Below are 25,887 nucleotides of genomic sequence, written 5' to 3'. Positions count from 1 at the left end.
CTAGAAATCCATCCCAGGGTAGCACATAAGCAGAAAAAGTTTACTGGCTCACAGAATCCAAGCCATGCAAGAAGCAGAGGTCTTGGGAACAAGTGAACCAGGGTCAAGGACACTTCAGGCCTCCCTCCTCTCTGCCTCCCTCATATACCAACTTTAGTCTTTCTCCACTTTTCTGCCTAGCGCACCAACAGCTACGCTAACCTGAGGTTTAGAGCTTCAGCCGCCTAATGGACTCTGCTCTCATTGGCCCTGCTTGAGTCAGGTGACCACCCTGGGGCCAATCAGCTGCAGCTAGTAGGGCAGCGTCTATAACACCCCTGGCGACTGATAGGGATGGAGTGAGAGAAGGGCGCCCTCAAGAGGTAGGGGGCACTGGGCAGGCGAAATAATAATTATTCACTAAAGCGAAATTCTTGTGCCCAGGGCCTATAGAAAAGCGAAAGAGAAGTGTCGTAAAACCAGAGCAATAGTATAAATCACCAGGAAGACAGAAATAAATCAAGATCCACACTGCCTCCTCAGGTTCTACAGAGAAATCCCTCTTTGGCTCTTCCAGCTTCTGGCGGCTCCAGGAATCCCTAGGTTTGTGGCTGCATCCATTCCACCTTTGCCTTTGTCTCCACATGGCCTTCTCCATCTGTCACTTGTAGGGTCACCTGTCATTGGATTTAGAGTCAACCCCATCCCCCACAGTGATCCAGTGATCTCATCTCAAGATCCTTAACTTGATTACATCTGCAAAGATCCTTTTTCCCTTGGGGCGCCTGGGTGGCGCAGTCGGTTAAGCGTCCGACTTCAGCCAGGTCACGATCTCGCGGTCCGTGAGTTCGAGCCCCGCGTCGGGCTCTGGGCTGATGGCTCAGAGCCTGGAGCCTGTTTCCGATTCTGTGTCTCCCTCTCTCTCTGCCCCTCCCCCGTTCATGCTCTGTCTCTCTCTGTCCCAAAAATAAATAAACGTTAAAAAAAAAAATTTTAAAAAATAAATAAAAAAAAAAAAAAAAAAAAAAGATCCTTTTTCCCAATCAGGTCACATTCGTAGGTTCTGGGGGTTAGGACACAGGGGCTACCATTTAACCCTCTATGGCGTGCTCTGCCTTGTGTCCTTGTAACCCACAGAACCCTCACTCGTATGTGCCTTAGCATTAGGCATGGATCGATACCCCGCCCCTTCCTCCCCCCACCCCATTTTTCCGGTTCTGGACTCAGAACATTTGAAAAACTAATTCTACCTCCTTTAGGGGAATGTGATCCTTTTCTGAGCCTCAGGGTTTGTTTCTTACCTATAAACATGGGGCTAATACCATATATCCACAGAGTTGTTGAGTGGATTAAATGAAATGGCCCACGGAAGACCCAGTCTCACCATTTATACTCTCCATCCAGCTGGTCTCCTGAGCCCTGGTGGCGGACAGAGAACCCAGGTCCTTACAGAGGAGTAACCACATGACGCCTCGTTCATTCGTCAGGTTCCCTAGACCCGACAAAAGCAAACTTCTGCAGAGCTGAGGGCTAGTGCCTCCTTCCAAGTCTGTTGGCCCCAGAGAAGGACAGGAATCCGAAGGCTGACAAAATGAGGTTCGCAGTCACATAGGAAAATCCCAGAGATCAAGAAAACACAATATTGGTAGCTGCTCCCCACCCAGTGCTCCTCCACCCTGAGTGCCAGGTCCCACACTCAGTTGCCCTTGACCTCACTTCAATCCTCAGTACAACCTGTGTGGCAGCTCTCGGGATCCCCAGTTTACAAACCAAGTTGCTGAGGCTCAGGGAGATGTGGCAGGCTCAGGTGAGCAAGTGAACGGTGGGGCCCGGTGGGCCCCCACATGCTGCACCCGTGCGCACCACGTTGCCTCAGCAAAGCTCTCCCCCTGAGTGTCTCCTCCCCACGAGCAGTAACATCGAGGCCCTTAGAAGCCCAGCGAGACGACCTTCTGAACGTCCCTCCTCCTTCAGACTTCGTCTCATTCACAGTTGTACGCTAAGTGGCTACAATAGTGCCTGGCACAGAGCTGGCACTCCATTAATATTTGTTGAAGAAAATAATGTGGGTAGAGAGGGCATTCCTGCGGTTAGTGCCTCAGGGAAGGGATAACAGGACAACACAGGTAACAAAGGGCTCACGGTCTGAATGTTTTCCTGTCAAAACCCTAGGCCCTAACATTAGACCTATGACCTAAGAGAACATTTGATAATCCCTGAGAGGGCAAAAGACACCCCTTCCTGCCCACCCTTTCCTACCCTGGAGATAGGAAAGGCGGAAGGAGAATCAGAGGGGAGGCAGAAACAAAGCTTAGAATGTTCAAGAGCCCCAGAGAAGGGAGCCCCAAATGGGTCTTGGGATCTGGGAACGGAGGCCCATGGGCACCCCATATACCTGGTGCTCTGCACACACAGACAAGGAGGAAATGCCTGCAGCTTTGTCCAGGCAGGGAGTGGAGCAGGCTGGGAGGGGCTGAGGCGAAGGGGACCTGGGGCAGGGCGGGGTGGGGTGTTGGGAGGCCGGCCTTCCTGAGGCTGGGAGCTTACAGGAGCACAGAGGTCTCCCATGTGCACCCCGGCTGGAGTTCATGACCCCGGGGTCCCATCCAGCTGGCAAAGTCTGTAAAAGCACTTTGCAAATCAGGTATCGTGGGTCGTTTACCAGCTCCACTTCTCAATCCATCTCCACCACCTTCTAATCAGTGGGAAGCCTTGATTCTGACCATGGATTGATTTTCAACCCTGGTTTTCAATGTCTTAATGAATTTTTGTCTTTTTCTGAGTCTTCATAGGTACGATCGTGGGTGTGCCTCTAGCTGCTTGCTGGAATCCAATTTTAAAAGTTTGTCCTCATCCTATTTAACTTTTCAGAGCATATGTTGCCACTGACCACTTCCCCCTGGGGAAATTCTTACCTCCCAGGACTTCTGTGACACCACTGTCACTTAACACTCCCTCTGCCTCTCTGATTACTCCCGTGTGTTTTGCTGACTTCTCTTCCTCAGCTAGGTTTTTTTTTTTTAAGATTTTATTTTTAAGTCATCTCTACACTCAACATGGGGCTCAAACTCACAACGCCAAGATCAGGAGTCACATGCTCCACTGACTGAGCCAGCCAGTGGAGCTCTTAAATCTTGGTCTCAGCTAGCTCTTAAGTCTTGGTACCCCAGGGTGCCCGGGTAGCTCAGTCAGTTAAACACCAGACCGGCTCAGATCAAGACCTCATGGTTCATGGGTTCAAGCCCCACATCAGGCTTTGTGCTGACAGCTCAGAGCCTGGAGCCTGCTTTGGTTTCTGTGTCTCCCTCCTTCTCTGCCCTTCCCCTGCTCGCACACGTGCTCTCTCAAAAATAAATAAACATTTAAAAAGAAATTAAAAAAAAAAAAATCTTAGTCTCCCTAGGGTTCATCCTTGGTTCTCTCTTCTCTGTGTAATTTCTTCCACAATCAGTAGCTAAGTATGCTTCTCAGTTCTTTTCTTGCCTTTACCCCATATACCACTGGGTCCAGCTGGGTGCAGCTGGGTCCAGCCTCACCTGTCTGTTTGTCGGTTGGTAAACATCCATTTTGAAATAATTTCAAATTTATAGAAAAGTTCCAGTAACGGCACAAGAAACTCCCAGATATCCTTTACCCAGGTTCACCATTTGTACACATTTTGCCTCGTTCACTGTTATTTTATCTCTATCTAAACATGTATCTTCACATACACACAATACACACCCATATGGAGATATCCTGCCCCTTTCCACTAAATATTTCAGGGTATATTTCCCAAGAACAAAAGTAGTGTCTTAAAGAACAATAGGGGCGTCTGGGTGGCTCAGTCGGTTAAGCATCTGACTTCGGCTCAGGTCATGATCTCACGGTCCATGAGTTCTAGCCCCACGTCGGGCTCTGTGCTGACAGCTCAGAGCCTGGAGCCTGCTTCACATTCTGTGTCTCCCTCTCTCTCTCTGCCCTTCCCTCCCTCCCTCATGCTCTGTCTCTGCTCTGTCTCTCTCTCAAAAATGAATAAACATTAAAAAAAATTTTTTTTTAATAAAGAACAATAATACAATCATCAAGCACAGGAAATTTAGCATTAATATGACTTTCTTGTCTAATCCACTGTCCATGTTCAAATTTTGTCAATTGTTCAAATAATATTCTTTATAATTATTTTTTCCCAGTCCAGGATCCAATCCAAGATGATGCAACGATTTTATTTTACTTATTTATTTTTTTATTATTTATTCTTGAGAGACAGAGAGAGACAGAGCATGAGCAGGGGAGGGGCAGCAAGAGGGAGACACAGAATCCGAAGCAGGCTTGAGGCTCTGAGCTGTCAGCACAGAGCCCGACACCGGGCTTGTACTCACAAGCTGTGAGACCAAGTCCTGAGCTGAAATCGGACGCTTAACCAAGTGAGCCACCCAGGCGCCCCAACGCAATGATTTTAATTGTCATATCTTTTTAGTCTCCTTTAATCTGAAATAACTCCTGAGACTTTCTTTGTCTTTTTTGACCTTGAGATTTTTGAAGATTCCATGGACAAGTTATTTTGTAAAATGTCTTCCAGGTTTGGTCTGTCTGATGTTTCCTCATGACCAGAATCAGATGATACATTTTTGGTGGGAATACCATTGAATGTCTGTGTCTGACCTAGGGCATTTGACCCCCCCAGAACAAATCTGTTTTAAATTAATACTCCCCTCTTTTTTTTTTTTATTTTTTTTAACGTTTTATTTATTTTTTGAGACAGGGAGAGACAGAGCATGAACGGGGAAGGGTCAGAGAGAGAGGGAGACACAGAATCTGAAACAGGCTCCAGGCTCTGAGCTGTCAGCACAGAGCCCGACGCGGGGCTTGAACTCATGGACTGCGAGATCATGACCTGAGCCGAAGTCGGCCGCTTAACCGACTGAGCCACCCAGGTGCCCCTATACTCTCCTCTTCTATATGACACAATCATTTTCAGAAGTAATCATGAAATGATATGAGTGATAATAATGGTCTAGAAAAGAAACACAGAAATACCACTAAACTAAAAATATGAGAACATATTTCTTAAAATTATAGTACACAAAAGGAAAACACAATCGTTAATAGTGTTTAATTACATAAGAATAGGGAAGAAAAACCTATCTGTCACAGAAATGCCTAACAACCGTACAGTTCCTGTTTTTGTGCCTTAACTGATGTAAATTTCTCAGGACTTCATCAGATTCCACCTTATTCATATGTTCATGTTCAACAGAAAATGTAGCCAGGTTTGTAAATCTGTCTATTCACAACTGATCAAAGAATACTTTTTATTAATGTTAACTATCTAGAAAAGTTTCTTTCGTATGAATCATCAGATATACGATAGTTAGAAAAAGTATTCAACACAGGGGCAAGTTTGGAAGAGACTCATAAAAATCCCTTTCACAATAAATCCAAGAAATTGCAGTGCAGCTCCTGGCTTCGTTTCTTTGGGATTGATACTGATTCAAACATCTCTACTGTCAAAAAATTTTCCACTAAAACCCATTCACCAGAAAATTCATTCGTCAAATATTTCTATTATACTTGGTTAAAAACAACAACAACAACAACAACAACTTCCAAAGTTTTTCTTCTTTTGCAAAAACAGACAAAATGGCTGAAAACTAACTTGTTTGATCCATTGTCTTTCAAGTGTATCCAATTCTTGCTGAAAACGTTGCAAGCATCCAAGCATTTCCCTTTTATTTCTCCTGGCAGAGTAAGACCGGCATCTTCTGTTGCTCCTCCCCGCTCCCTTCTTGGAAATCTGATTATTTTTTTTTCTCTGTAAATGTCCACTTCCCTACATGTGTTGCTGCATAGTTAATGGACTTCCCCACAGTTTCTGTCCGCCCAGCCTTCAAGAAGCAATGTTAAAGCTGGATATTATACCGTCCAGTGATCAAGGTCGATCCTGGCTGATTCAAATATTTTTGTGTCTGATTGACCTCACCTAAAACTTCACACTTGATAGAAGATAAACTCAGGAGAAAATAGTCATGATCGGCAGAGAGCACAATCGGAACGGATCCTTCTTTGGATCACACGGTTCTTCAAAGGCTGAGGTTAACTTTTCAAACTTCGTCTCCGGCACATGCACAGCTTCGTGTGAGCAATCATTTTGTCTGGGAAAGCCTTTTCACTGTTCCTCATTCTGCAGCATTTCCCATCAATGAAGCGAGGCTGAAAAGAACGACTTCATTTTTTCTAAAGTTCCAAAAAAATGTCACGCATGGGAAAAAGACCCCAGCTAGTCACACAGGTTGTCAGCATTAAACTGACTGGGGCTTAGTTTCTTTGCCATCGCTCTGCTCCCATTGCTTATTTTGAGTCCACTATTTGAACACGGGATATGCAGTTGCTGGGGGCGCGGGGGCGGGGGGCGGGGGGGTTGGAGGCAAAAACTGCACCAGTTAGCTTGAATGGATGAGAACTGAAATTAACTTACTCTGAAAAAAGAAACACATTCTGCAGAATCCACATACACCGGGGCCAGCTGTGTAACTGGGAATTTGCCAAATAAACTCCATGTCGATCCCAACGTTTATTAGAACATAAGTGATTAAAATATGCTAATTTGAAATACGTACCCGGGTATTTGTGTATATATGTATACATATACACATAATTAAATATATACCAAATATATACTTAAATATATAGTTGAAACTCAAAATAACGGCAGCAGTGGCTTAGATGATTTCAGAGAGGGCTGCTTCATCGCCGAATTGCTAGTACGTGGTGATAATAAGAAAGAAATCAATGTTAGCCAGTTTCACTATTTTAAAATTTTAGAACACAATTTATTCCTTACTGCCTGCATGCAGGGCAGTGAGTCCCTGCCCCACAGCCACACCCTTGATATGCCACTGATCCAGGGCATAATATCAGGAAGCACACATGTCAACTCTTCCTGATACTGGCCATGTTAGCTTTGATCTCTTGGTGAAAGTAGAAACCTTTGTGAAGTTTCCATGTTTCCCTTTTTAAGTAGCATGGGAGAGATACTCTGAGACCACATTAATATCCTCTTGCTTGTGAGCGTTTACCCAGTAGTTCTACCATTCTTTGGTGATTTTCTAATTCTTATTCCTTCTGTATTTAGTAGATGACATGTTATCTTTCTTTCTTTCTTTCTTTCTTTCTTTCTTTCTTCTTTCTCTGTCTCTCCCTCCCTCCTTCCTTCTTTTCCTTCCTTCCCTCCTTCCTTCCTTCCTTTCCTTCTGTATGGACTCATAAATTATTTCATTCAACAGGTTATAATCCATTATTATCATTTATTATTTTGACTTTCAGATTGTCCCTGATTTGGCCAGTGGGAGCCTCTTCAAATTAGCTCCTGTATCCTCTTGATATGTCCCATCATTCTTTTGAGCACTTCCTTACCTTCTGCTGTGTACCAATATGTATAATGCATAGCAGTATGTGTCTATGTGCCAATATGTATGTCAGTACCAGGAAAATGACCCAGGGTCCCCCAAATGGAATGTTGGGGACCCCACTGGGGCCCAGTGTGCAGGGTCCTGCCAAGAATATTGGTGCAGGGCTGAGGCGCCTGGGTGGCTCGCTCAGTTGGGCATCCGACTTCAGCTCCCTGAAGATGAGGTCATGACCTCACAGTTTGTGGGTTTAAGCCCTGCATCGGGCTCACTGCTGTCAGAGCCTGTTCGCTGCTCTCAGTGCAGAGGCCACCTCAGATCCTCTGTCCTCCCCTCTCTCTTCCCCTCCCCTGCTTACTCTCTCTCTCTCTCTCTCAAAAATAAATAAACATTAAAGAATATTGGAGCAGGAGAGAGCAAATCTGAGATCTCCTTTGGATTTGGGCTGCAACACCAGATACTATGTTAGTAGTACTTGATCATGGTGCAGCAGTACGGATTGGGGGACGTGGGTGTTACCTGGCTCACGGTGATTCTCCCAGTACTAATTCATCATGTCTGTGTTTCCCATGCCCTCAACCAACAAACGCCATTCGGAAAACCACTCCTCCTGTACTCAGCTACTTGGACTGCCATGACAAAATACCATAACCTGGGTAGCTTAAACAGCAGGAATTTATTTTCTCACGTTCTGGTGGCTAGATATCCAAAATCAAAGTGCCAAGAAGCGTTGGTTCCTGGTGAGGACTTTCTCCTCAGCTTGCAGGGAGCCACCTTCTCCTCATTCTCACGTGGCTTTTTCTCTGTGTGCACATGAACAGAGAGCAAATTCTGATGTCTCTTCCTCTTTTTTTTTTTTAATTTTTTTCAACGTTTATTCATTTTTGAGAGAGAGAGAGAGAGAGAGGGAGAGACAGAGCATGAGTGTGGGAGGGGCAGAAAGAGAGAAGGAGACACAGAATCCGAAGCAGGCTCCAGGCTCTGAGCTGGCTGACAGAAAGGCCTGATACGGGGCTCAAACTCACTGACCAAAAGATCATGACCTGAGCCAAAGTCAGACGCTCAACGGACTGAGCCTCCCAGGTGCCCCTCTTCTTCTTCTTATAAGGACACCAGTGACCTTATTTAACCTATGACCTTATTTAACCTTATTTAACCTCCTTAGAAGTCCTATTTCCAAGTGTAATCATTGGGAGTTAGAGTTTCAACATGAGAATTTTAGGGGGACACAATTCAGTCCCTAACATTCTCCTTTAGTTCTGGCTCTATATTTTTATACAACCCTGCCTTCCTGGCTGCACTGATTGTCCGAGGGGCAAGCACCTGACCTAAACTCGACCAATCACAGCACCTCACTCTCCTCCCCTATGTGGAATAGTCCACCCAAAACACATGACTCAGACTGACTTTGGAAGAGAAGTTATCTTTCAATTTAGAGCAGAGGTTCTAAGCTTTTTTAAAAAAAAAGTTATTTATTTATTTTGAGGGAGAAAGAGAATGCATGCACATGTGAGCAGGGCAGGGGCAGAGAGAGAGAGAGAGAGAGTGAGAGAATCCCAAGCAGGCTCTGCACTGTCAGCACAGAGCCCATCTTGGGGCTCCAACTCACCAACCCTGAGATCATGACCCGAGCTGCAATCAAGAGTCAGCGGCTTAACTGACCGAGCCACCCAGGTGCCCCCTGCCAAGATTTTTTTTTATATATAAAAAGCTAAATAGTAAGTATTTTCAGCTTTGGTGGGCAAGAGGGTTATGGTCTCTTTCACAATGATCAATTCTGTGCTAAATTCTGCCCCTGCAGGTGAAAGCAGCCAAAGATGATAGATAAATGAACAGTACTGGTAGCATTTGGTCTGTGGCAGGTGAAGTTTGCGGAACTTGATCTACAGCATAGAAAAATGAATATGTGTTCATAATGCAGCTTCCTATTCAAATCCTGGCTTCATCACCTGCTAACTTTGCAACAAAATGTATATTATTTAACATCTCGATGCCTCAACTTCCTTATTTATAAAATATGGACAAATAAGTATTTTGTTTGAATCAGGCCGGGTGATGCTAGCTGCTGTAATAAATAACCCCAATATCTCATTGACTTGGTACAACAAAATTCTTCTGTTTGTCATACTCCACTGCTGACGGTCAGAGGCCAGTGGTGCGTTATCAGTTCTGCTCTGTGAGGTCATTCTGAGACCGACGCTCATGCGGTTCCATCATGCTTAACACATGGCTTCAAGGTTGCCCTGTCCCCAGCCTACTGGCAGGTTAAAGAAAGAGAGGACAAAGAAGGTTGTACTGCCTTGAACCAGAGATCATTTCTACTCATTCCATTGGCAAGAGTTAGTCCAATGGCCCCAGCCAGGTGCATGGGGACTGGGAAATGCAGTTCATCTGTGGGTCCGGGAAGAGGAAATGAATTCGATGAGCATCCAGCCAATCTCTCCAGGGACTCCAGGTTATCATGAGGATTGAGTCAGAGAATTCTGTAAAGAGAACAGTGGCCCTCATTAGCACTCAATAAAGGTTGGTTTTGATTATCACTGAAGCTAGATGGGGGAAAAGGAAGGCACTTTTTTCCTTTTTGGTAGTAGAGCCATATCAATGTCATCTGAGAGCCACCTGCAGTTATGGCTTATATGAGTGGGGAAGGCCAAGCATGAGGAAGAGATGCTGACACAGAAGGAGAAGACAAGGTGAGAGTCCTTCCTGTTTGCACTAAAGCACCTGCTGTAATCAAACCTGTCCTTCTCTAGTCTTGGTGGGTCTGCAATTAATAACAGCAATAAGGGGAGCCTGGATGGCTCAGTGCATTAAGAGTCCAGCTCTTGATTTTGGCTCAGGTCGTGATCTCATGGGTCCTGAGTTCAAGCCCTGCGTCAGACTCTGCACTGAGAGTACGGAGACCGCTTGGGATTCTCTCTTTCTCTCTCTCTCTCTCTCTCTCTCTCTGCCTCTCAGCAAGAGCTCTCTCTTGCTCTCTCTCAAAATAAAGAAATAAACTTAAAAAAAAAACGTTAAGAGTAGCAAACGGGGGTGCCTGTGTGGCTCAGTCGGTTGGGCATCCGACTTCGACTCAGGTCGTGATCTCACAGTTCATGACTTCGAGCCCCGCATCACGCTCTGTACTAACATCTCAGAGCTTGGAGCTTGCTTCTGATTCTGTGTCTCCCTCTCTCCCTGCTCCTTCCCCATTCATGCTCTGTCTCTGTCTCTCTCTCTCTCTCCTTCAAAAATAAATAAAAACATTTAAAAAATTAAAAAAAAAAGAGTAGCAAATGTATATGCCAGAAAAGTTCTTAGACACCAACAATTTTCAAACATCAGCCACAACCCATGGTAGGGAGAGGGGCCATGAAGGGATTAATACCAATATTTAAAAAAATTTTTTTTACATTTATTTATTTTTGAGAGAGAGAGAGAGCGAGCACGTGCGCGCATGCAGCAGGGGAGGGGCAGAGAGAGAGGGAGACACAGATTCCAAAACAGGCTCCAGGCTCTGAGCTGTCAGCACAGAGCCCGACGCGGGGCTCGAACCCACAAACCGTGTGATCATGACCTGAGCCGAAGTCGGACGCTCAACCGACTGAGCCACCCAGATGCCCAGGTACCAGTATTTTTTAATAAACAAAATAGATTAGACTAAACTACAACAGAAATTATCAGAGTACATCACACATAGTAAGGGTAGATATTGTTTTATGACTTCTGTTTTATATTATGTGTGTACCAGGTTCTGATATAAAAAAGCTTTCTGATTGTGGGTTACAGTCACAGCCCTAATTCACTGACCCTTCCCAACAACGCAGGGAAGGAGGTGTCATTATAACTCTGTCTGTCGTGTAGATGGGAAGACTGAAGCACTAAGAGGTGCCCTCACTTGCCGGAGGCTGCATGGTAGAAAATAGCATAATCAGTGTTTTCTGCCCACAGTTTGGCTCCTGAGTCCCACTCTAAAATCTACTCTATATCTTTCTAAGAAATCAGTACCTTTCCTTTTGGCTTAAGCTTCTTCAAGTTGGGTTTCTGTGCTGTGCAAACCCAAGAGTCCTAGCCAATGGAAGCTGGGAGGGGAGGGTGTGGGACAGGCCCAGGAGGTGGAGAGAGGAGGCCGGCTTCTAGACTGGGCTCAGCCCAGAGACCTTCAGCGGGGCACCTCACCTTTCCCAGTCTCTGTTTCCCCCTCCTGGGAAATGCAGACAGCAACAATATCTCCCTCAGAGGCTTTTGCCAGGAAGAAGCGAGATGACCTAGAAAAGCACCTGTCCTCTGTCAGGCTGGGCGCACGGGCGCAGGAAGCGGGTGTGCAGGGCAGGGACAGCACCTATAAAGATGTAGGGGTGGCATTGAGCACAGTAAGGAGAGATCAACCAGCCACAACTGGAGGATGGGAGGCCAGGCAAAGCATCATGAGTGTCAAAGGCCAGGTGAGGAGCATGGATAGGATCCACTAACCCTGCACAGTCCTGGGAGGTTCCGGAAGGGTGAAGAGGGAAGTTCCCCAGGGTCCTAAGGCACAGACAGGCATTTCCGGTGAATTAAACTTGAAGAATACACAGCATGGTACCTCCATCCCAGGTGGCTAACAGAGGAAAATGGAGTCAAGTATCTCAAACTTATGACTCAGGACGGGTTGGGAGCATGAGGGGGTTGAGGAAACCCAATGTCCGACCTTGGCTGAGGCCTCCTCAGTTCCCAGGGTTGCACAGCAGGCTCCGTGCGGAGCAGGAAGCCAGGAGCTGCTCCAGAGGGCAGGCAGCTGTGAGGCCTCCTCTGGGAAGTCACCCTTTGATCTCCCTAGCAGCCGAGGGGTCCCACTTCCTGCATCCCAGAATGCCTGGTCCAGAAGGGACCTCAGAGGTCATGGAACCCAACCTCATTGGACAGATGGGTCCAATGGAGCCTCGAGGGGAGCAGGCCCCCACCAAGGTTGCACAGGTAGCCAGTGGGTGACTGGGGAACCTGCGTGGGGGCCACTGTGCTCACCCAGGGCTGCCTCCACTCCTCAGTGTTCCTTCTGCTTCCTCCAGCTCTGCGGGAAGCAGGCAGGGAGGGTCTGCTCCTTCCGATCCCTCTGCTGTGGGGGGTCCATTTCCTGTCTGAGCTGAGTAAGTTCAAAGGCCCCTGGAATGGTGGGGGAGGGGCCTGGACAGCACAGGGCAGGGAATGGGTCTTTAAATCACAAAGACTACTTTATCTTTTGAGATTTTAAGTGGACAGATGCCAATTTCCTAACATCCTTTCTTCTGATGTGGCCCCGGGCAAAAATTATCACACGGGGTGGCGGCAAGGAAACTGAAGGTATTTGAGCCCCTACTATATGCTGGGCTCTGTGCCAGGTGAATCTTTCATAGACATAACAAGCCTCCGCGGTAGAGATCGGTTTCCTCATTTTACAGATGAGGAAATAGAGCACAGTGAGGCGAAGTAACTTGCTCAAGGTCACACAGCTAGCGTCTGAACCCAGGTGTCTCTGATTCAGGAGCCTCAACAGCATTTCACTTCAGGCCACATCGGTGCCCAAGGGGTTGCGTTCTGGATAAGCTGAGTTCCACCTCTGTACTAGGGTTCTCCAGAAGAACAGAAGCAATGATAGATGGATAGATGGATAGATAGATAGATAAACAGATAGATAGATAATGGGTAGGCAATGTATTATAAGGAATTGGCTCACTATGAAATTCTGGAGACTGAGAAGTCCCATGATTAGCTGGATGTAAGCTGACGGTGTAGTTAAAGTCTAAGCCCAAAGGCCCAAGATCCAGGAGAACTGATGGTATCAGTCCCAGGCTGAGTGCAAGAGACCAAATTTCCAGTTCAAGCATTCAGGCAGACTGTTCATTTTCCCTTCCTCCACCTTCTTGTTCTATTCAGATCCACAGATTCCACCCACACTGGGGAGGGCAAGCCGCTTTCCTCAGTCTACCAATTCACATGCTAACCTCTTCCAGAAACACCCTCACAGACACCCAGGAATAACGTCGAACTAGATATCTGGGCGTCCTGGGGCCCAGTCACATTAATGCAAAATTAACCACCACAACCGTTCCATCCATTTGTTCTACCACCACTGGCTAACCGTCTGGTAGGCGCTAAGTGCTTTGGGTACAGAGATAATGAAACGAGACAGGATCTCTTCACCCTCGCCGTGTGCCAGGCAGCGTTCTACGTATCTTACACGAAAGATCTCATCGAATCCTCGCAACAATCATGCGAACTAGAGCCTAGCGAATATCCGTATCTTACGGGGAGACACATTGAGACACAGATACCTGAAACCATGCACTGTGGTCCCACAGCTAGGAAGTCATGCAGCTGGCAGTCAAGCCCCCGGAGTCCATGCTGCTGACCATTGCACCACACTGCCGTGTTGCACCTCCTGAAACTCAGTCCCCTGGGAAGACAGACGTGACTCCAGGCAATTATAATAAAGTGTGAGAGGGGATGGGTGAGGGAAGTACGGGGCATTGAGGGCGTGCAGAGGAAGGGCACACACCAAAGCCAGCTTCGGTGATCAAGAAAGCCTTCTGAGAGAATGTGACAGTGAACCCAAGGCTTAATGAGTAACTCAGGGGCGGGGCACCTGGGTGGCTCAGTCGGTTAAGCGGCCGACTTCAGCTCAGGTCATGATCTCACAGTTTGTGGGTTTGAGCCTCACATCAGGCTCTGTGCTGACAGCTCAGAATCTGGAGCCTGCTTCAGATTCTGTGTCTCCCTCTCTCTCTCTGCCCCTCCCACACTCCTGCTCTCTCTCTCTCTCTCTCTCTCTCTCAAAATTATGTAAACATTAAAAAAAAAAAAAAAGACTAAGTCAGGGGTGCCTGAGTGGCTCAGTCAGTTGAGCATCCAACTGAAATTTTTTTTTTTAATTTTTTTTTCAACGTTTTTATTTATTTTTGGGACAGAGAGAGACAGAGCATGAACGGGGGAGGGGCAGAGAGAGAGGGAGACACAGAATCGGAAACAGGCTCCAGGCTCTGAGCCATCAGCCCAGAGCCCAATGCGGGGCTCGAACTCGCGGACCGCGAGATCGTGACCTGGCTGAAGTCGGACGCTTAACCGACTGCGCCACCCAGGCGCCCCATCATCCAACTGAATTTTGACTCAGGTCATGATCTCATGGTTCGTGAGTTTAAGCCCCGCTTCAGACTCTGCTGTCAGGACAGAGCCCGCTTCAGATCCTCTGTCTCCCTCTCTCTCTGCCCCTCCCTTGTTCTCTCTCTCCCTCTCCCCCTCTCAAAATAAATAAATAAACATTAAAACAATTTGTTTTTTTAAGAGTGAAAAGTTAGGCCGAAAGGAAATGGGTCCCAGGCAGAGGGAGAAACATGGTGAAGGGCACAGCATGAAAATTGAAGGAAGGGCAATCTGACTAGAGCTTGGAGCCTGGAGGGGAATGTGGAATGGTGAGGTTTGAAGCTGAAAAGGGTAGGAGGGACCAAGGATCCTGAAGGGCACTGAGTGCCATAGTAAGAAGTTTGGGTTTATCCAATAAGCAATGGGGAGCTGAACTGTATGGCCCTGGACAAGTCACTTTACCTGACTGCACTTCCGTTTCCTTATCCATAAATTGGGAGTAAAAAGACTGTACTTTATATGCCCATTGAGTGGAAGAGATGAGACAATGCATTTGTAGTAGGAACCTCCCAAAAGTTAGTTTCCAGGCTCCACCACCCCACAAATTAGGAAACAAAATGTGCAGATACAGCTGAACAAGTAAAATGCCACAGGAGCCGGGGGCTCCCTGTGTGCCAATAAGGAAACTTTGAGCAGCAAGGAACAGAAACTCCAACTAGATACGATTTAATCCATAAGAAGTTCGTTTTCTTACATAACAAAGGAGAGAAGTTCTAGAGTTTGGAAATCCAGTGGCTCAATGATGTCTTCAAAGAGGTGTCAGCCTCCTTCCCATGTTGGCCATGTCTTGCCTCATCATCACAAGATGGCTGCAGCAGTGCCTGCCATCATACATAAACATGACAATGTTTGGTGAAGAAGGCATTTCTTCCTATCATCTTTAAAGGTAGACAACTTTTTTTGAAAGCTTCCCTATCAGACTTCCCTTCAGGTCCCATTGGCCAGGATTGGATAGCATACTTTTCACTAAGCCAATACTGCCAAAGGGAATGTAATCATCATGATTGGCCTAACTAAGCCAGGGCTGAGAAGGGGCTTGTTCCCTGAGTGCTTGTCCTCAATGCGGCAGGACCCAAATAAAACGAGTCTTTCCAGCAAGGAAGAAGGAGGACTTGATTTGGCCAGACGATTAGCATTATTTGGGTCCAATCTCTGGATGATAAGATTAACTCCATTTCCCTACCTGCTTAGATTCAGGTGCCAAGACCAATCTATGACCCCTGAGATCAGGATAGACAGAGCCCAATGCCCTGAGCCTTAGAAACTGCCTCAGTAGGGCTGGGGGAACTGAGCTATGTACCCTGCATCTCTTGGTTGCAGCTCAGTGCCTCTGGCAGAAGCACTTAACAATCCACAAATATTCATTGAGCACCTGTTTTGTAATGGGGACAAACAATGAGCAAAACTCACTGAGGGACCCTGTGAGGGCAAGCTCTTTGAGGGCACGGTCCCTTACAGAGCTTGTCCCCTAGCTGAGGAGACCATGAAAAAAACCACACAGGTGTGTGTGAAGTGATGGCCAGAATCGGTCATGGACTGACAGTCACTAATGCTGTAAGAGGAAACAGCAGGGAGACTTGACCCAGGCAAGGTGGGTTGAGGACTTTGGATTTGGTAGGTGTCGTTTTGGACCCAGGCTGGGCCACTTACTGGCTGTGTGACTCTTCAAAGACAGTTTGCTTGACATCTCTGTGCCTTACTCTCATTGGGAAACAGCAAAAATCATGGTAACCACCCCCGGGGATTGGTAGGATAACTAAATGAAACAACGTGGCCTCTCGGACCATCCATCATACAGTAACTAAGAAACCTCACGCCATCAACAATCCAGTACAGCGGAGGGGCCGAAATTTCCGGCTCAAGCCAGAGTGCCTGTGTTGGGAGCCCGGCTCTGCCCTCTTCTAGCTGCGTGACCTTGAACAATCGCATCATCTCTTTGTGTCTTGGTTTCCCCATCTGCAAAATGGAGCCAGCAACAAACAGAGGTGTTGTAAAAATTACACAGACGACATATAAAGAGCTCTCAGCACAGGCCTGACGTAGGGTAAGCTCGAGAAATGTAAGCGAGGGCTATTACTATTGTTGTGTTGTTGTTTTGAACTTCATCACGAAAGCACATGTGAAAACGTGGTCGGGTTAGCGATCTTCAGTCTAGCAACGGCAAAGTCATTTTTCTTGCTGATATTTTAATAACAAATAACGGCGCTACCCGCACAGCTACGAACGTTAAGCATCCCTGGGCTTGATTACATCTAGATTTTCCTCCGGAGTACCGGCCGTTCCATTTCGAGCAGCAACACACCTTGAGCAGCAACCATTGTTAGGATAAACAAAGCAAGAGCCAGCCAGCTGCCGCAGGCTTCCAGACTGCTTCCAGCTTGCAGTTTGTGTCTAACCAATCGCGAGCTGCCGGATGCAAATTGTGTTTCCTAATTGATCCATCAAGCTCTGCGCAGTTCTGGTTATGAAAACTGGGCGCTGTGGGAGAAATGCCTGCGCGTGCAAACACTTAGCACCGGGCCCAGTGGACGGTGAGTGCTTGGGGAACACCAGCTATTGTTTTTAATATTACGTATCCCCGAGATGGTGCGAGCCTTGGACTCCCGTAAGCTGGAGGGAGCCTTCGCCAGCTCTGCTTTCTCTTCCCTTTGTAAGACCACTGAAGCTTCTGTAGCTTACCGTGGTAAACTATAACCACACCTACGTCAGGGGGAGGCGGTGAGGACTACAGGAGTTAGCGCAGCCTGTGATGCGTCTTGTCTTCTTTGGAACGGCGCCCGGTACAGCGTGAGCACTCAGCACCAGATAGAGGAATAGCCAACACTTACCGAGCATTTAGCAGGTTCACTTCCCAGATTTAATCCTCACACCCTACCAGTGAGGCAGGTAGGCATTAATATCATTCCCATTTTACAGGTGAGGAAACTGAGGCACAGGAAGGTTAAATGGCCTGATGTATGTTACACAGTAAATTGGCACATTAGCTGCTATGTTTGTAGGATTTTTTCTTTTTTTTTTTTTAATTTTTTTTTCAACGTTTATTTATTTTTTGGGGGGGACAGAGAGAGACAGAGCATGAATGGGGGAGGGGCAGAGAGAGAGGGAGACACAGAATCGGAAACAGGCTCCAGGCTCTGAGCCATCAGCCCAGAGCCCGACGCGGGGCTCGAACTCACGGACCGCGAGATCGTGACCTGGCTGAAGTCGGACGCTTCACCGACTGCGCCACCCAAGCGCCCCTTGTAGGATTTTTTCAAAGTAGAGCGCTAATCTGGAGAGTCAGTAGAAGCACAGCTATACGTAAGAAAACATAATAGCTTGTGCACAGGAGAAAAGGCCAGCAGGAAAACACTTCAAAGCGTAAATCGTGTTTGTCTCTAAATGGTAGGAATATACGAGGGGGGTGAGAAGGCGAGGTGTGAACCAGGGCATCGACTTGGAGGGGGGGCAGTTGGTGAAGGAGGCAGGAGGTACAAACAAGCGTAGAAATGACTTTGTGAAGGGTCCCTGGGTGGCTCAGATGGTTAAGCATCCTACTCTTGATTTCAGTTCAGGTCACGATCTCACAGTTCGTGAGTTCGAACGCGTGTCAGTCTCTGCACTGACAGTGTGGAGCCTGCTTGGGAGTCTCTCTCTCCCTCTATCCGCCCCTCCCCACCAGCTCTCTCTCTTTCTCTCTCTCTCCCTAAGTAAATAAATAAACTTAAAAAAAAAAAAAAAGAGCGATGACTTTGTGACTAACTGAACACGTGTGCAGGATCCAATCCTTCATTCCACAGATGACGGGTCCCCGGAGCTGTTCTAGGAACCAGGATAGCACAGGGCAAGTAAATCCCTAAGCTCATAGAGCTTCCTTTCGACTGGAAAGAGACAGATAATAAACAAGTTCGCACATGAGGAGTCAGATGTTAAGCGTCCTAGAGAAAAGCAAAGCCAGATGAGGGGGTAGCGAGTGCCAGAGTGGTGTGGAGGGCACTACAGACAGCCTCCCCCCTCTTTGGAAACATTTGAGCAAAGTTGGAAGGAAATGAGAGAAGAAGCCCTGTGTGTATCTTGAGCAAAACCATTCCTTGCGCAAAGAATAGCCGTCCCAAACGCTTTGTGACAAGAGCATCTCGGGTGTCGTGGTGGCTGGAGAGGGGGAGGGAGGGAAACAGCAGTGGAGGGGATCAGGGAGGCAGGGAGGCAGGGAGGCCAAACAAAGTCGGCCATTGTCAGGACTTGGACTGTTACTCTGAGTGAGACAGGAACCCGGTGGAGGTTTCAAGCAAGTGGCCGGCTTGACGTCCATTTTAAAAGGATCACGGAGGCTGCTGTGTGGGAAATAGACAGGGGCAAAGTTGAAAGCGGGGTACCGGTTGGGAGGCCTTTGCAATAACCCAGGGGATGGATAACAGTGGTTTCGGAGAGGCAGGGTCACACTGAGCACATTCAGTGTTGGGTTCCGAATGTGCTTTGAAGGGAGGCGTCAGCAAAGGAACAGCAAGAAAGGTCGCGAGTGGGTCCAAAATCTGTGGGCTGTGCCAGTAGGAGAAAAGAGTCAACATTTTCTGAGAAGGGGAAGGCCGCCCGAGAGCCAGACGTGTGGAAGGCAACCAGGAGTCCAAGCTGGCTGTGTTAGGTTCGAGATACCTTTCGGATGCCCATGTGGATGTCAAGTAGACAGGTGGGCATGCCAGAAAGACGTTCAGAGAAGAGGTCCGGGCTGAAGACAAAACGTCGAGAGTCATCAGTGGACAGGTGGTATTTAAAGCCCAAGAACTGAATGAGAAGGCCCAGGAGTGAGTATCACAGAGGGGGACATGGTTTGGAAGGCAAAGTAAAGGATTCACTTGTGGACACAAGAGTTTGAGGTGCTGTTGGACGTCGCAGAGTGGCAGGGAGTGGCTTGGGAGGCAGTCGGGTCTAGAGACCGAGAGCCCAGAGAGAGGTGTGGGCAAGGGAGAGACAGAGGTAACTGAGGTCCCAGCAAATTTATGTAAATGAAAAGCAAATCTCTACACACCTAAGCCCTTCTCCCAATTCCCAGAGTCAGGGCAAACAGGTGTCAATGCAGGTGTTCCACGGATTAAAACAGGAATTTGAACCTGCAGGTGAAATTTTCAACCCTGTGTAATGTGAGGGAAACACCCTCAGGGGTGAGGGGAGAAAAGAAAGACTCTGCCCTTCTCAGTTCTAAGGACCATCTGTCTCTCCAGGGCACCTGGATAAAGGACTCCTACGAGACCTGGAGGAACAGACGGAACAGAGATAAGGGTTGTACAGCTGGGAGTAGGAAGGTGGCTCTGATCATCTATTGCTGCATAACAAGTCACTCCAAACTGGTAGCATGAAACAACATTTTTTTATTATGCAAATGCATTCTGGGGGTCAGGAATTCGGACAGGGCACAATGGAAATGGTTCGTTTCTGCTCTATGATGTCTGAGGCCTCAAGCGGGAGACTATGATGGCTGGAGACTGGAATCATCTGGAGGCTCCTTCACTCACATGTCTGGCTCCTGGTCTTGAATAGCTGAAGGCTCGGCTTACCTGGGAATGCCACCCAGAGTGCTTAGACGTGGTCTTTCAGTGTGACTTGGGCTTCTTAGCAGCATTGAACTCCGAGCGAGAGGGTCCCAAGAACCAGTGTCTAGAGAGAGCCAGGCAGAAGCTGCTAAAAAGCCCAGGCTCAGAAGTCACATATTGTCACTTCCATCATATTCCATTGGTCAAAGCAGCCGCAAGCCCATTCAGATTCAAGGGGAGGGGACATAGACCCAGCTTTCCATTAGCAGCACTGTTTATGCCATTTACAGCCATTTTTTTGGTAAGTTTTATGGAGATATAATTTACGTAGCACATGATAACACTCATTTTAAGTATATGATTCAATGGTTTTTAGTATTTTCACCAAGTTGTGCAATCTGTCACCGTAATCAATTTTAGAACATTTTCATTGTCCCCAAAAGATACCCTTTAGTGATCACTGTCCCCAGCCCTCTGTCCAGTCTGAAAAACTCTAATCTACTTTCTGTCTCCATAGATTTGCTTTTTCTGCATGCTTCATATAAATGTAATCATGTATGTAGTCTTTTGTGACTAGTTTCTTTTATTTAGCATAATGTTTTCCAGGTTCATCCATGTTGAAGCACGTATTAGAACTTCACTCCTTGTAAAGACCAAATACTATTTAATTGTATGGATGTGCCACATTTTGTTTATTCATTCACCAGTTGGTGGACATTTAGGTTGTTTCTACCTTTTGACTCTTTGTATACTGCTACTATGAACATTCAGGTACAAGTTTTGCAGCCAGGGATTTTTTTTTTCAAGTTTATTTATTTATTTTGAGAGAGAGAGAGTGCACACGTGTCGGTGGGGGGGGGAGGGACAGAGAGAGAGGGAGAGAGAGAATCCCAAGCAGGCTCCACGCTGTCAGCGCAGAGCCTGACATGGGGGTTGAACTCATGAACCACAAGATCATGACTGGAACTGAAATCAAGAGTCAGACACTTAACTGCCTGAGCCACCCAGGTGCCCCGGCAGCCAGTTTTTTGTTTTTTGTTTTCGTTTTTTTTAAAACCACCACGGATCCATAAGCAGGACATCCAGGGATGGTGGGTCCCAAACAGGATCTAACATGTCTTAGCTCTATGACCTTCAGCAAGTTATCCAACATCGCTGAGTTTCATCTGCAAAATAGGATGATAAAACGCCCCTGGATGGGTAAGGATTAGTGAGCTCAAGGGTGTGAAGTGACTTTCAGAATGTTAACCCAAGAGATGCCGTGTAAAAGAGCCTAAAAGAGCCCACTCAACAGCACTCATTTTCCTAGCAACAGAACCTTGATTTTGGTCACGCATTAAGAAGCCATCTGCCTCCTAGATCTGGACCCTTCCACTGCCACAGACAAATCATGATCAGTCTAAGCCAATCACAATCATCCATTGTCCTCTCCTATAAGTGGTTTTGGAATGGCCCAGTGACGCAGTCCTGGTGAATGAGACAAGAAGAGGTCTACTTGGAGTACTGCAAAAAGTGAGTTTCTTAGCCCTTAAACAAGAGGTGCAAAAAAGAAGCTATCTGCCTTTAGTAAGATATTATCATCATGTCTTCTTATGAAACCACACAGCAATCGGCCTGCGAGTGTGATACAATGTGAAAATTGAAAGCAAATTGATGTCAGCATTGAGCTATCACTGGAGATGCCCTCCCTCTGGATGACTTCTTATGTGAGACAATAAACATCCCTCAGGCCACTCGTGGTTGGGTTTCCTATAACTTGCAACTGAAAACATTCATCCTCAAACATATATCAGATTCTATCTATCTATCTAACTATCTCCCATCTACTTTCAGAGAGGATTAGACTTATTTTACAATAAAAGGAGGGAAAAATCAAAATAAGGGTAAACAAGGGAATTGATGAACCAAGGGGGACTGCTGTCTCTGACATCATGGCATATTAAATACCCTTAATAACTGTCCTGATAAAGACAGCCAGAGTTATTTTAAATACGTATTTTTAATTGAACTGGTCTCTCAAATTCATTGAAGTCAAGGAAGACCAAAATTTTGTAAAGCCCAATCATAAATAAATAAAGCATGTGATATGTCAGAAGGTAGTAACGTCTGGTGAAAAAGAACTCAGGGAAGGGAGATCAGAAGTGGATACAATTTTATTTTCTATTTTTTATTTTTTATTTTTTTTTAAGGTTCGTCTGGGTTTTTTTATTTTTATTTTTTTTTAATTTTTTTTTTCAATGTTTATTTATTTTTGAGACAGAGAGAGACAGAGCATGAACAGAGGAGGGGCAGAGACAGAGGAAGACATGGAATCTGAAACAGTCTGCAGGCTCTGAGCGGTCAGCACAGAGCCCGACGCGGGGCTCGATCTCACGGACCGCGAGATCGTGACCTGAGCCGAAGTTGGACGCTTAACCGACCAAGCCACCCAAGCGCCCCGTGGATACAATTTTAAATAGGACCTCAGTGAAAGGGTGACATTTGAGAAGATACTTGAAAGTGATGAAGGAAATAGCTATGTGAATATCTAAGAGAAAAATGAACCAAGTAGAGGAAACAGCCAGTGCAAAGAGCCAGTGGTGTGCCTACGTCTGGAATGTACAAGGAATGACAGAGAAGCCAGTACTGCTGGAACTAAAGAAGTGAAAGAAAGAGAAGATGAAGTAAAGGACATAGTGATGAATACAAAATTCTGGGATTTGAGATTATCATTCCTTCCATCGTCTGCCAGCTTCTATTACTTCTATGGCTTTTTCGGTGCTTCTATCACTGCTTCTGTGTAGAAGTTGCTGTCAGCCTTATTGTATATTCTGTGAAGATAATTTATCTTTTTTTTTCTCCCTCTGGCTTCTTTTAAAATTTTCTCTTTGTCTTTGGTTTTCAGAAGTTTTGCTATTATGTGTCTGAATTTGGTGTTCTTTGTATTAATTCTGCCTAGGGCTCATAGCGCTTCACACATCCTGTGACTTGATGTCTTTCTTTGATTTGGGAAATTCTCAAATATCATCTCTTTGAATACTGTGTCTGCTCTATTTTCTCTTTCTTTCCCTCTGAGATTCCGATTACACATTATTTGAGCGTCTTCACTGTGTTTCATTTGTCTCTTGTATTCTTTTCTGATTTTTTCATCCTTTAATCTCTCCTTACATTGGTATGGATGGTTTTCTTTTGGATTATTTCCAACCCACCAATTGTCTCCTGCGTTGCATCCAATCTGCTATCAAACCCATCTATTGGGTTCTTAACTTCAATTTTCATATTTTTAAGTTATAGAGTTTCCTTTAAATAATTTTCATAGTTTCTAGTTCTCTGCCAAAATGTTGCATCTTTTCATTTAATTTATTGATCATATTAATCACTTATCGAGAAATCTGCTAATGCCAATAGCAGGGTCTACTGTGGATCTCTTTCTGTCATATATTTGTATACGTTTTCTCTTGACTTTTTTTTTTTTTTTTTTTTTTTTTTTTTTTGGTCAATGCTTGTCTCCGTGAATATTTGGTAATTTTTGATTAAATTTTGACATTGTGGATGAGAAATGTAGAGAAAATTCGAGGCTCTGGCTCATGTTCCCTTCCTCAAGAAAGGATATACCTTTACTTTTGTGTGTGTGTGTATGTGTGTGTGTGTGTGTGTGTGTGTGTAAGAGAGAGCAAGCAGGGGAAGGGAGAGAGAGCAGGGGGGACAGAGGATCCAAAGCAGTCTCCTCGCTGACAGCAGCAAGCCTGATGTGGGCCTCGAACTCATGAACCTCAAGATCATGACCTGAGCCAAAGCTGGACACTCAACCAACTAAGCCACCCAGGTGCCCCTATACTTTTAGTTTGATGGGGAGTAGAGGCAGATCACTTTAATGCAATCAGAGACTGAGCTGGTTTCCAGTATTTAAGATGGCTGGTCTATTTCTGATTGGCTCAAAATTACAAACTGTGAAAAGTGCTGTGAAGGAGGTAACTAGAATGACAGAACAGAGAGTAATTTGGGTTGGGAGTGAGAGATGGATGCGGCTTAGCCTAGAGCGTTCAAGGAAGACCTCTGTGAGAGATAACACTTGAGGCCTGATGTGAATGACGAGAAGCAGACAGCCACGGGAAGATATGGATTCTTCCAGACAGAGTAAGCAGCAAACACAAGTGCCCTAAAGGGGAAGTGAGCTTGGCAGCTTTGTGGAATGGAGAGAAGACAGAATGACATTACAAGGTAGATAAGGGTCAGGTATTAGAAGCCCTGGCAGAGAGTGTAAATTTCATTCCAAGTGCAGCAGGACATTATTGAAGAATTTTATGCAAGAGTGACATGGTCTGGTTCACATTTTTGAAAGATTATTTGGCTGCTATGTGGAGAAATATTTAAGGTGGGGGGGGCAAGAATTGAAGCAGAGAGACCATTGATAAGACTATATGCAGAAACCCTGCTGAGAGGTGATGATGGCCTGGACTAAGGCGGCAGTGCAAAGGGAGAGAAATCGATAGTTTGAGATATATTTGGGAGGTAGGATTGATTGGGCTTTTGCTGGGTTAGATATGGGGTGAGGAGGGCTTGGACAATTGGGTGGATGGTGGAGCCATATAGCAAGATGGAGAAGTATGGAAAGGCATAAGTTTGGGAGATAAAAGTTGAGTTCACTTTGAAGCCTTTTACACGCCACGCAAGTGGCATTGACTCGATGTCTTTTGGTTGCAAGTGTCTAACTGGCTCAAGCTAAAAAGGGAGATTGTTGGCGGACTCTTTGGGGAAATACAGGCTCATGGACGGCTGGGTCCAGGTCCTCTGCCATCAAAACACACACACATGTTTCGATCTCTCTTTCCCTCCTCTTCCGCCTCCCCCTCGCCCCCTCCTCCCCTGCCTCTTCTCCTCCTCCTTTGCTGGGGTGATTTGACCTGGTGTGATTGCATCACCAGAGAAAGTGTCTACAGCAGGAGAAAAGACAGCCATCCTACAGCCAGTGCTCCTGTCACTGCTGTCTCCTGCTTCGTCTCTCATGCTGTGTGAGATTATCTACCTATCTTTCTATCCCCCTGGGAACAGCCTGGACACCCCTTACGGGTCGGATCAGACCTTCTTCCCTCCGAACCCCTAGCTTAGTGAAACGAAAAATGAATTGACTTTGGAGTCAGACACCTGCATCCTGCCAGGCTCCGACATTTAGTAGCTGTGTGGCCTTGGACAAATCACTTAACTTTTCCTCATCTATAAACCAGTGATTAGAAATGTATAACTGGGTAGCATATGAGGATTAAATAGGATCTTGAAGAGAAATGCCTGGTACGGCTCTGATTCTCTACATGTTCATAAATGAGGATATTACAAAGGTTGTTGCACCTTCCTGGGTTAGATCTTGAAGAAATGGGTGGGGAGGTGTGAAGCTGGAGAGCAGCCTGGCAGCAGGGGGGAAGCCAGCATGGGGCAGGGGGCAGGAATGCCTGACACTTGCGTGGTTTCCTCGGCCAGCCCCACCCCAAACCTGGCCTCGGCCCAAGCCTGCCTGGGGAGGACCGTCCCCAGGTTCCCCACCCACAGTCAGGAAGGACGGGCCCTGGCCTGTACCCCACTCCTCTGCCTGCGGCTGGGGTTTACCAAAGCCACACACATTCCTGAGGGATTGATAAGATTCTGGAAGCCATGCCCACCACCCACTGCCTACCTCGGGCTGGATAGGAGGGGAGCACTAGGCCCCCTGCCCTGCACACAGTCGGGGCTGACTGCCAGCAGACCCATCCCCCCCGAATATGCGCGCCCCTGTCCCTTTTGCACAGAACCACATAACGGCACAGCTTTAAGGAACCCCAAAGAGCCCCCAGCACCCTCCTTCAGCTGACCCTGGCTCTGCCAATCTGGTGGGGCCCCCACCACATTCCCCACCAAACATCATCAGG

At 46.5% G+C, this 25,887-nt stretch overlaps 1 long non-coding RNA gene across 1 annotated transcript; it reads right to left on the bottom strand.

Annotated features, from left to right (window-relative positions):
- Positions 1-501: 501 nt before the first annotated feature.
- LOC123599954 lies at positions 502-2,445 on the bottom strand. Its single transcript, XR_006713377.1, has 3 exons — positions 2,375-2,445; positions 1,364-1,471; positions 502-656 (listed from the first exon to the last, which is right to left on the bottom strand). It is a non-coding gene; the product is annotated as an uncharacterized LOC123599954 (long non-coding RNA).
- Positions 2,446-25,887: the final 23,442 nt, after the last annotated feature.

The sequence above is a fragment of the Leopardus geoffroyi genome, chromosome C1 (assembly GCF_018350155.1).
Source record: "Leopardus geoffroyi isolate Oge1 chromosome C1, O.geoffroyi_Oge1_pat1.0, whole genome shotgun sequence".
NCBI lineage: Eukaryota > Metazoa > Chordata > Mammalia > Carnivora > Felidae > Leopardus > Leopardus geoffroyi.
This window is presented reverse-complemented; position numbering and strand designations above follow the sequence as displayed.